Here is an 11,411-nt window from a genome sequence, read left to right as displayed (position 1 = left end):
AATCAGTTAAACGTGCACTAAAATGCAGCACTCCTAGTGAGTTTGATAAGGCTGCTGAGTAACAGCATAAACAGCAGTCACAAGACAAGAGCTAAATTCAGTGCTTCCTTGAACAAGAAAAAGCTATAACATGCTGTTGTGTTCAATTCTGCTCTCACATTCGAACACTGAATGATATTCACAGGAACTGACATTAACATGTTACGCCTAAGTAGGCTACAACAAAGAGATATTTAGCCATTCCAGTCATGTGAAGATAACATGGAGGCCATCAAATATGAAAATTGTTTCGTGTTTCTGATTTGTCTGTACAAAAATTCAGGCAGCTTTTGTTTTCAAAAGTGATGACACAAACACATTGCAATATAACGCATATGTTTCTTTCTCTTAGAGTGGCTAAGAGGGAGTAACTTAACTTTACTAGCTGTTCATTTTATTTACCTGCTTGTAGAAATGTAACATCATTTACACATACATACACATATTTTTTATTTCTCTGAAAGAGAAAAAGGCCCCTGGGCAGAAAGCTACTTCAGAGTAGCTTTACTAGGCCCGGGGCCCATTACAAGGTCTATTTGCAGCTATACCGGGTGATAGGGGAAAATGTATGAACAAAGAGTACATAGGTGAGCAAGTTCATCAGGGCACGAGTGGCACACTCTAAAGCAAATGAATCAAAATATTAAGGCACACACTGCGTCAGATACAATACTTGTAAGTAAAGATGCATAGAACTACAAGCGACAAAAGCCTCAGCAACGTTCCCCTAAGGGAGCAGCTGGACTGGTAGCTTTTTATTTGTCCCGCAGCACATCCCTCCAGTGCTGAGGCCTGTTCATATCTGAGTTAAGAATACAAGGGAAACAAGCAAACAAGTGTTCCAAAGGAGTACTCAGGTTGTTCCTTAGGAAATTACCTGTCACTAATTGCAGCAATAAATACCTCGAGAAAGTAAATTAAGTTATTTACACAGCTTATCACAAACCTTGATGGCACGGTAGAGAGGCAACATCAAAAGCATTGGTTCAAGTAAAGCAAGGGGTCTTGTTAAGGTCACAGCAATATTTGTTGACTTAGGCTCAACTAGTGTAATGCAATCAGTAACTGAACATCGGCATGAATAAAAATAACAATGCACCAATACTCAATTCCAAATGCATTTCAACTGTACAGTGTAGTCAGTAGTGACAAAGGGAGTGTGAAAGAAAACCTCAGCAATGCTCATGACATCAAATAAGCACCTTTCTTCTGTACAGCTAACATATAAGCTTTACAGGGTTTCATGTAATAAAAGTATAACCTGGTAAGGTATAAATTATTGATGTTAGCAACACCTATCCCTTACAAAAATGGATATCAACTTTCTTTAGAATTTGTATTAACGGTAACTTTTACATTCTATCAACAATTGTTCATACAACGTTGGTAGAAGTTACTTCTTTGTATGTACTCATGTCAATAGAAAGTTACTAGAAAATAATTTTTACATTCTATGCACCTTTGTCAATACAAAGTTGGTAGACTGTTACTTCTTTGTATTTACTCCTGTCAATAGAAAGTTACTAGAAAATCTGGGTGCAGTTTGACACGTTGAGAGAAGTAAATGAACAAACTGCATGGTGTTCGAGGTGATTAACACTATCTTGTTCGCATAATCGTGACATCTTACCTGATTGCATGGTGGAATCTGTTGCAGCTAGTCAACAATTTCACTATATCGAAAAGCGACCAACATTATTCGCTGCAAATGCGTTCGGAATGTAATCAGGATATGGTAAAACGTTTTAAAACAGAAGATATATTCCATTTTAATACTTTTGTAACGACGAAGAAGTTCTTGTTCCGGCGAAGACGACGACGAACTTCTGACCGTTGTGTTGAGCGGCATTGCCATCGCTTTGTGTGTGAGCTCTCGGTGCTCGACCTGTGTGTCTACGAGGCCTGTGTCTCTGCGTCTACCACCGGCGCCCTGCTCCTCTAACCGTCCCAGTGCCAATCTTACATTTGGTGGAGGTCGCCGGGTAGAAATCTCCATCGTGGAGCTGCGTAGCCGCACTCTTCCCACGCTTGAAATGCCAGAAGACGCCCAAAATCAATCTGTGCAAACGGGACCAGCTCTCATCTGCGCCGGCTCCCTTCGCCAGCGAGATCCGGCAATCTTCAGCGGAGCCGATGAGAATGACGTGGAAGACTGGCTCGCGTCATACGAACGGGTGAGCCTGTAGAATAGATGGGACGACGATACGAAGCTGAAAAACGCAATTTTTTATCTAACGGGGGTCGCTAACCTCTGGCATCGGAACCATGAGGGAGACATCCGAACATGGACAGCTTTCAAAACGAAGCTTGCCGAAGTCTTTGGTCGCCCCACTGTCCGGAAACTTCGGGCTGAACAGCGTTTGCGTGAACGCTCGCAGCACGTCGGCGAAAGCTTCAACAGCTATATAGAAGAAGTCATTGACTTATGCAAACGTGTCAATGCGAACATGTCCGAAGCCGACAAGATAAAACACATGAAAGGTATCGACGATGATGCCTTTCAGATGCTATTAGCCCGTGACTTGCGCACCGTTAAGGAAGTGTTCACGCTCTGCCAAAGCTTCGAGGAGCTGCGCAAACAGCGGTTATTGACTCGGAAACACCAACAAGCCCAGGTTGAATCGCTTTCTGGACTGGCGCCTGTAGCTGACAACACCTCTGTGCTGCAACAAATCAAATATTTCGTCCGTGAAGAGGTAGCTCGGCAACTTTCTCTTCTGCCTAGCCCTCAACAGGCGCCGCCTTATTTGGCCCCGGCTCTTCGACAGGCTGTACAAGACCAGGTTACTGAGGCGCTTCCATCCTTCCATCCTCCGCCACCTGTCGCCGCACCCTTGATTAACGCCGATGCTGCTCCTAGGTCTGTCACCAGTCCCATGCCTTGCGCCGACGTCGCCCCAAGACCTGTAGCCGGTCCTCGGACTTACGCCGACGTTCTAGTACAGCCCCCGCCGTCGTCCTATCCTACAATGTACGTGCCTGTGCAAGCGTCGGCACCTGCCCTGCGACCAGCTCGAAGAGCAAGCAATCCGTGGCGCACCAGTGACAACCGTCCTGTATGCTACAGTTGCGGAGTGCCTGGGCACGTCGCGCGCTACGGCCGTCGCCATCTCGAAGCGCCAGCCCCACGTGCGCAATCTTCGGGGTACTGGCCTTCAACCCGTCAGTATTCTGAGCCTGTCGACCAAACGCCAAGTCGTCCTTACTCCCCTGATCGTTCAGCCCTCTCCAGCCGCCGCTCCCCTTCGCCTCGACGCCGCTCTATCTCCCCCATGCGACGTCGCCCTGATTCTCCTCAGCAGGAAAACTAGGCGCCGCAGTTCCGGAGGCAAGAACTGCGCCCCCGTCGAAATTTCGAAGACCTCATCGATCACCTGCAAACCTTATTAATGTTTTTTGTTGAGGGCGTGTCTGTGATGGCCCTGATAGACACCGGTGCAGCGATTTCGGTAATGGACGAAAAGTTATGTACTTCTTTAAAGAAAGTTAAGACGCCAGTTTCGGGACTCACGCTGCGCACGGCCAGCGCACAGCCGATTACGCCGTTAGCAGCATGCACCGCTCGAGTTCGAATCCAGGACACACTATACTCCATCGAGTTCGTCGTGCTGCCTTCTTGCTCACATGCTTTAATTTTAGGGTGGGATTTCCTGTCGCGTCACGAAGCTATCATCGACTGCGCTCGCGCAGAAGTTGGGTTCTCCGCTTTGCCTAATGTCTCGCCAGACGCTGCTCCTTCTGTTCCGTGCGCTAAAGCCGTCGTCACTGAAGACATCATCCTTCCTCCCAGCTCTACTGCGCTTGTAAGCATCTCTTATGACTCTGTTTGTGATGACGTTGTTCTCTTCACGCCAGCCTGCACTTTCCTGCGCCGCAAGTCCCTCCCGCTGCCCTACGCTGTGCTCACTATTTCTGCAGGCCTTTCCGTGCTATGGGTCTCTAACCCGTTTTCCTTCCCTACTGCTTTGAGCCATGGCGAATGTCTCGGCAGTTTACAATCTATTGCGTCCATTCTCACCTGTGAGGACCCCGCTGATTCACCTCATCTAGCCATGACTGCGCTCAGCCCTCCATCTTCTGCGCCTGATTCCTCCGCTACAGACCTCTTCCTTCGCTCTATCGACAACGATCTTCCTTCCCCGCAACGGACGCAGCTTCTTAACCTCCTTCACCAGTTCCGCTCCACCTTCGACTGTCATCGGAGTTCCTTGGGCCAAACTTCCACGTTCACCCATCGTGTCGACACCGGCAACCACGCACCAGTGCGGCAGCGCCCCTATCCTGTATCTGCCACCGAGCGCCATGTTATCGAAGAGCAAGTTGATAAAATGCTCCAAGACGGCGTGATCCAGCCCTCCAGTAGCCCTTGGGCTTCGCCTGTTGTGCTGGTCAAGAAGAAAGACGGCTCCATCCGATTTTGTGTCGACTACCGCCGCCTTAATAAGATTGCGCGGAAGGATGTCTACCCTCTTCCGCGCATCGATGACGCTTTGGACTGTTTGCAAGGGGCCGAACTATTTTCTTCCCTCGATCTTCGTTCCGGATATTGGCCGGTCCCCGTGGAAGCGGCCGATCGCCCCAAAACCGCTTTTGTAACCCCCGACGGCTTATACGAATTTACAGTTATGCCATTCGGTCTTTGTAATGCGCCTGCAACATTTGAGAGGATGATGGACACCATTTTGCGGGGATTAAAATGGAAGGTATGCCTCTGCTATCTCGACGACATCGTCGTCTTTTCTGAGGATTTTGACACCCACCTTCATCGCCTGAGGCACGTCTTGAACTGCCTTTCTGACGCCGGTTTGCAGCTAAACTTGAAGAAATGCCGTTTTGCCGCTCGTAAACTCACTATCTTAGGGCACGTTGTCTCGAAGGAAGGCGTTTCTCCAGACCCAGCCAAACTTCGAGCGGTCGCTGCTTTTCCCAAGCCTACATCTGTCAAAGAACTGCGCAGCTTCCTTGGCCTGTGTTCCTACTTTCGTAGATTTATCCGAAACTTTGCATCGATTGCTGTCCCTTTAGCACAACTCCTATCCAGCAGCTCCGACTTTTCACAGTGGTCACCCGCATGCGACAACGCGTTTTATACCTTACGCCGCATCCTCACCGCACCACCTATCCTGCGCCATTTCGACCCGACGGCCCCTACCGAGGTCCACACCGACGCCAGTGGTGTTGGTCTCGGAGCTGTACACGCGCAGCGCAAACCTGGCTTTCATGAGTACGTTGTCGCCTATGCAAGCCGCACCCTGACGAAGGCAGAGTCCAATTACTCAGTGACGGAAAAAGAGTGTTTGGCTATCGTTTGGGCTCTTACCAAATTCCGCCCTTATCTCTATGGTCGTCCCTTTGATGTCGTGACGGACCACCATGGGCTTTGCTGGTTATCCTCCCTGAAAGACCCCTCCGGCCGCCTAGCAAGATGGGCTCTTCGTATGCAGGAATACGATGCCCGTGTAGTTTATCGCACCGGACGCAAGCACCAAGATGCCGACGCCCTTTCTCGCTGCCCACTTCCGGTTGAGCTCGCCGGCCTCTCAACACTCGACGACTCCCCTCCGTTGCTTCACCTCAACGACATGCCTTCAGCGCAGCGCATGGACCCTTGGATTGCGTCTCTGCTTGATTTCCTCTCTAACACTACGCCGGCTTCTCCATCACGCGCTCTCCGTCGCCAAGCTCCTCACTTCGCCATTCGTGACAATCTCCTTTATCGCCGCAACTACAGCGCAGATGGTCGCAAGTGGTTATTGGTTGTTCCTCGCCACCTCCGCTCGCAAGTCTGTGATTATTTCCACGCTGACCCACAATGCGGACACGCAGGAGTATTCAAAATATACAATCGGATCCGGCTGCGTTACTACTGGCGCGGAATGTATAACTTCATCCTTAAGCACATCCGCTCATGCCTGCCCTGCCAACGTCGCAAGCGCCCTGCCCACCCTTCTGCAGGCGAGTTGCAGCCACTACCTTGCCCACCGCCCCATTCGACCGCGTAGGCATTGATTTGTATGGACCTCTTCCCTACACTGCCGCCGGTAACCGTTGGGCTATCGTCGCAGTTGACCACTTGACGAGGTATGCAGAAACCGCCGCCCTTCCATCCGCCTCAGCGTCTGACGTCGCCTCCTTCATTTTGCGACGGTTCATTCTTCGCCACGGCGCACCGCGCGAACTGCTGAGTGACAGAGGCCGCGTTTTCTTATCGGAAGTTGTGCAAGCCTTGCTCCGCAAGTGCAACATCATTCACCGAACAAGCTCTGCCTATCACCCGCAAACTAACGGCCTTACAGAAAGATTTAACCGTACCCTCGGCGATATGCTCTCTATATACGTCTCATCAGACCATTCCAACTGGGATCTCGTCCTTCCGTATGTGACGTACGCCTACAACACCGCAACGCAGTCGACTACTGCCCTCTCTCCGTTCTATCTTCTTTACGGCCGTCATCCTTCTGCTCCACTCGATACCATTCTCCCATACCAGCCTGACGCATCTGAGTGTACTTCTATTTCGCAAGCTGCACGACACGCAGAAGAGTGTCGCCAAATCGCCCGTTCTCTCACAACTGAGGCCCAATACCGTCGGAAATCCCGCCACGACAGCCAACACACGTCCCCGCACTTTTCTTCTGGTAGCCTCGTGTGGCTCTGGGTTCCATCCAGTACTCCAGGCCTATCCTCGAAACTTCTTGCGAAGTTTCATGGCCCCTACCGAGTTGTGGAGCGCACCTCGCCTGTTAATTACGTGGTGGAACCGCTGATGCCGTCTTCTGATCTTCGCCGGCGCGGACGCGAGACTGTTCACGTTCAGCGCCTAAAGCCGTATTATGACCCTGCCATCTCACCCACCCCGTAAGTCGCCAGGATGGCTCCTCTCCTTCCCGGGGGGGGGGGGGGGGGGGGGGGGGGGGGGGCAGTTGTAACGACGAAGAAGTTCTTGTTCCGGCGAAGACGACGACGAACTTCTGACCGTTGTGTTGAGCGGCATTGCCATCGCTTTGTGTGTGAGCTCTCGGTGCTCGACCTGTGTGTCTACGAGGCCTGTGTCTCTGCGTCTACCACCGGCGCCCTGCTCCTCTAACCGTCCCAGTGCCCATCTTACACTTTATGTACTTTACGGACTGCTGTGAGCAGAAATACTCTAGAAAGTGACAAAACATTTTTGGTCATGCGAATAGATGCCTCAAATCATGTACTGTAGGCGAACACTTCAAAGCTATTAAAACAACCTTGAACACGAAACAAACATTACACTCACATTCCCTTAGCTGAGCATATTCTATTAACATTCGTTGATAGGAAGTTCATACAATTTCCTTACTGTTTTCTATGGGCTGCTCTCAGTAGAAACATACTAGACACCGACAGAACGTTTTATAATGAGCATAAATGCCTAAATTAATTAAGTACTCTTGCCTAACATGTCAATGCAACTAAAGCAACTTTGAACACGAAACAAACATTTGCAGTCACATTTTCTTAGGGCATATTTTATGAACATTTGTTGATAGAAAGTTCATACAATTTTCTTACTGCTTATATACTGCTGTCAATCGAAATATACTACGAACCGAGAAATCATTTTGGTGATGCGAATAAACAAATAAAAGCCTAAAATAATCAAGTACTGTAGCCGACAACTTCAAAGCGGCAACTTAACTAACCTTGAAGACGAAACAAAAATTTGCAATCACATTCCCATAGCCGAGCACGCTGTGGTTTTTTAGAAATTTCAGTTCAATTTTCTCAATACTAGCTTTACTGCTTTCGCATTATCGAATGCGGGGAAAAGGGGAAAGTTCATAACAGAACATTTATCCCGAAATTCAGAAACTTGCCTTGAATTGAAGACATTTAGTGACAATTTTTGATTGTATGAAGTGTACGAAAAAAGTTACCAGCAAACGAAATAATTCTGGTACAAAGTGAATGAATTCATAGAATACTCAAGTATTATTGCCTCGCACTTCAAGGAAATTAAAAGAACTTTAAGAAAAAATAGTAGTTAGTGACATATTGTGTTACATAAGCGCAATGATGACTTCGTTACAGCGAATCAGTTTCGCTGATGGCTCATTCTACACGAAAACAATGCTTTCTGCTGCGTATTCGACCTTAAATTCTGTACTCAGGCAGCCATTAAACAGATTTAACATTTCAGAACTAACAAAGAATTTCAGCAGTGCTGTACAACAACTCTGCCAATTCGAAACACGTTGGTGTTGCTATTGTTGTAATTCTTGATAGGTCATATTTTAACGTGCAGTTGAACAGTGATGTACTGTACGACGGTGCTAAAACACACTAGCGTTAAGAGCGCTTCGCTCTGAGGTTTCAGAGGGATTATTGTTGCGAGCTACAAAAAAATTCAAGTTTAGCATTGCACCGATGTGTTTCCACACTTATTGAATGACACGTTCTCGCTAGCTCAAAAGGCGCCCAAATTATATCACCAGCTTCCTGAACCTCCACCGCAAGCACACTTTCCCTGCACACTGCCCGCCATGCAAAAGTGTCCGGTACACTTTATGCCAGTCCACGTGGGAGCGCCCAATTTAAACCCTCGCACTACCCTCCTCCTCGAGCGACCAGCAATGGCTGGTCGCACGGGACTGAAAACCCCGCGCGAAAAGGGCCGCACCGCTTCGCGCTCTGAGTAAATTTTGTGTAACGTGTGCAGGCTTAAAGCTTCGAGAACTCAAGTTGCTTCGTTCCTCAGCGACTGTAAATGCGAAATTTCGGGCAAGGCAATATTAATTTTTATTCATGTTCGGCGGCCGATACTATAAAGAGAAGTATAGAGAAACAAAACAGGTAACAGCGGCCCGCTGTACTCAACTGCGGTAACAAGGGCTTTGCATGAGGAAGGTGCACGGCAATTGGAGCACTGTAAGCCCTCATTCTTGACTTGCTACATTTTTCACTAGTACTGAGCCACAGAAGAGCTTCCAGTATGGAAAAAGCTAGGGTGAGAGCAGCCCCCCACTTTGAGCACCGCTAAAGCACAGGCGCAGTGCCTCTTCCGCATCTTCACTTGCATCTCCTTCAACGCAAACACGGTACGAAGCTGTGGCGAGGGAAAACGTGGTGAGAGCTGTATTTTCTATCTTCCCGTAATGCAATGACTAAGGAATCCTGGAATAAAGTGTTGGGTTTTAACGTAGTCATACGGAGTAGACGCGCGAAAGCATGTGTTCATTCTTCGCCTTTTCTTACTGCCATCAGCGGACGTGAGGCCGAGCCGAGGACCGCGTAAGGCAGAGGCAAAAATGAATCAAGGAAGCACACAAAAAGACTACGGTAGCGCGACTGTCGGCGGGGCTCGCTCGAGCAAAGAGCGTGCAAGGTGTCCAATGACGTGATATAAACACACACAAAACAGAGGCGATGCTGCAGCGCGGCCTTGAAAGTTTCGCGCGTCACGCTAGAGCGGCGTGCAAACGCTCGTGTTCCCTAGGTACACAAACGTACACTAAATCGCATGAGCCAAGCTGTGTAGAGTACGCTAAGCCACACAATATGCGAAAATAAAAACCGAAACCAGTAGCGTTTGGCAACATCATCATCATTCCTTATTCTGCGACGCAGTTACGGGGAGCTGAGTTATAGCCTTAGAACTAGGCAGACAGTGCAGCCGTGCAGCGGCTGCGGCTTTCCTGGCCCCAGATGCGTCGCCTGTAGCTGCCCGGAATGCTGCCCGGTTTTCCGAGCTTTCGTTCGCAGCGCCGCCAGAAACAGATGGTTGTGAGTAGTCGCATTTTTTCACCTCAATCATTCCAATTTGCTGACTTTGTAATTGAAACAAAATATTTTGTCGTTTAATGCAACAAGTTTGTGGCAAAAAGGGCTTTATCAATTCTTTTTTTAACGCGTGTAAAGTTATGCGACATTAGCGCCATCTTTTCGTTCGCTGGCGGCGGATTGCGAGTCTCATGTTGGCCGCGCGCTACACTATCTAATTTAGGACGCTGAAACGACTCTTTGTTGACGGGGTGCGACGGTTGTGAAGTTGTGGGTGAGTTTCTTCAGTTTGTTTGTGTTAAATGTGCGGCCTCGTTAGTGTTGTGGTAGTGTGACTGAACTCCGAAGGTGACAGATGGCTCCAGTGCTGCGGAAGACGTTCTTACGCGCACGCAGTGCTCAAAAACTGCTCTGACGTACTGCACGCAACCACGCCGAGAGCGGCCGGCGCCCGATGCCCGATAGAAGAAACGGCTTGCCTTGAACGTTGACAAATGCAAGTACAGAACTGGAAAGTGACTTCTGCGATGTGTCGGGGGTATGATTGAGGGCTGCCAATGCATTTGGGTTGGTCTTCACGTCTTGTTCGCAGTGAGGTGCAAAATTCGGGCACCACGCGATCGTTTGCAGAGAGAAGGTGTTCTGACACGCTCGCTCGCCAACTATGCAACTTTTAACCCGCCGCCTCACGCTCTTTGCGTCAGCTCCTCGGCGCAGGAGTTATGTGATAGAATTTGGTTGCACGCCGAGAACTATGGGGTGCTGCTTGATTCGTTATTCCGACTGAACATGAGCAGCGCGTGAAAAGGAGACCATAAGAACGAAAAGAGCTTGTAGCGGCGTGCGTCTTTTGATTCTGCTGCCTGAGTGTTTACTGGATAAGGAGCATTGCCCGTTCTACGTCGCAGTCACATCAAGTGCTCTGTTTATTGATAGTTCTGCTCAACGAAACGACGTTTAAAATTAGCAGAACCATTCCACTGCAGTGCAGCTGAGGTAATCGCACAATGGAAGGTTTGTTGTCATTTTATTTTTTTACCTTCACTACATTTATGTCATTCCCCCATTTTCAATCTGAAGCGGTAAAAGTATAACGTGATTCGCGAATAATAGCTTTAAGAAAAGTATGACAAGCTTTGTAAACCATTTTTTTGCTAACTATTGGAGGCATAGGTAATTAATCATTAGCCTCCACTCATGAACACTTTGGACTCAACAGCTAGAGGTTGCAATGGGATGTGGGTTCTGTGATGATGTTTATGAAAGCATGGCTCTAATGCAGCCTTTCTTCAAATACACCCGCAGTCAAGCCCTGTACAGCTGCTCCACCGGTATCATCACGCTACTTTTGCACCAGCTTTCATCTGTCATCGAGCCAATGCTACCTCAACCAGAGGCAATTTACATCAACACCTGCTGGTTCAGCCTATCAGCCATTGACACTGGATATCAAGCATGTGCCACTTGTAAAAGGATAGGTAGACAAGTGGGTATATTTTCCTTGTCTTTTTTAGCCTACCAAAAATCTTCTGGTCCAGGCTCCCTCTCTCTTTCGTTTTTTTTTTTTAAAAGAGGACCAAGAGAAAGGGAAAAGTTATGACATCATGAAAGCACTCCCCTAGTCA

The 11,411-nt window shown here is 48.5% G+C and overlaps 1 pseudogene; it reads left to right on the top strand.

Annotated features, from left to right (window-relative positions):
• Positions 1-1,829: 1,829 nt before the first annotated feature.
• On the top strand, positions 1,830-11,009 carry LOC149324740 (uncharacterized; annotated as a pseudogene).
• Positions 11,010-11,411: the final 402 nt, after the last annotated feature.

This window comes from Amblyomma mixtum, unplaced genomic scaffold (genome assembly GCF_055824585.1).
Source record: "Amblyomma mixtum isolate Tamu unplaced genomic scaffold, ASM5582458v1 scaffold_20, whole genome shotgun sequence".
Lineage (NCBI taxonomy): Eukaryota > Metazoa > Arthropoda > Arachnida > Ixodida > Ixodidae > Amblyomma > Amblyomma mixtum.
The sequence above is the reverse complement of the archived record's forward strand: the minus strand, read 5'-3'. Positions and strand labels throughout refer to the sequence as shown.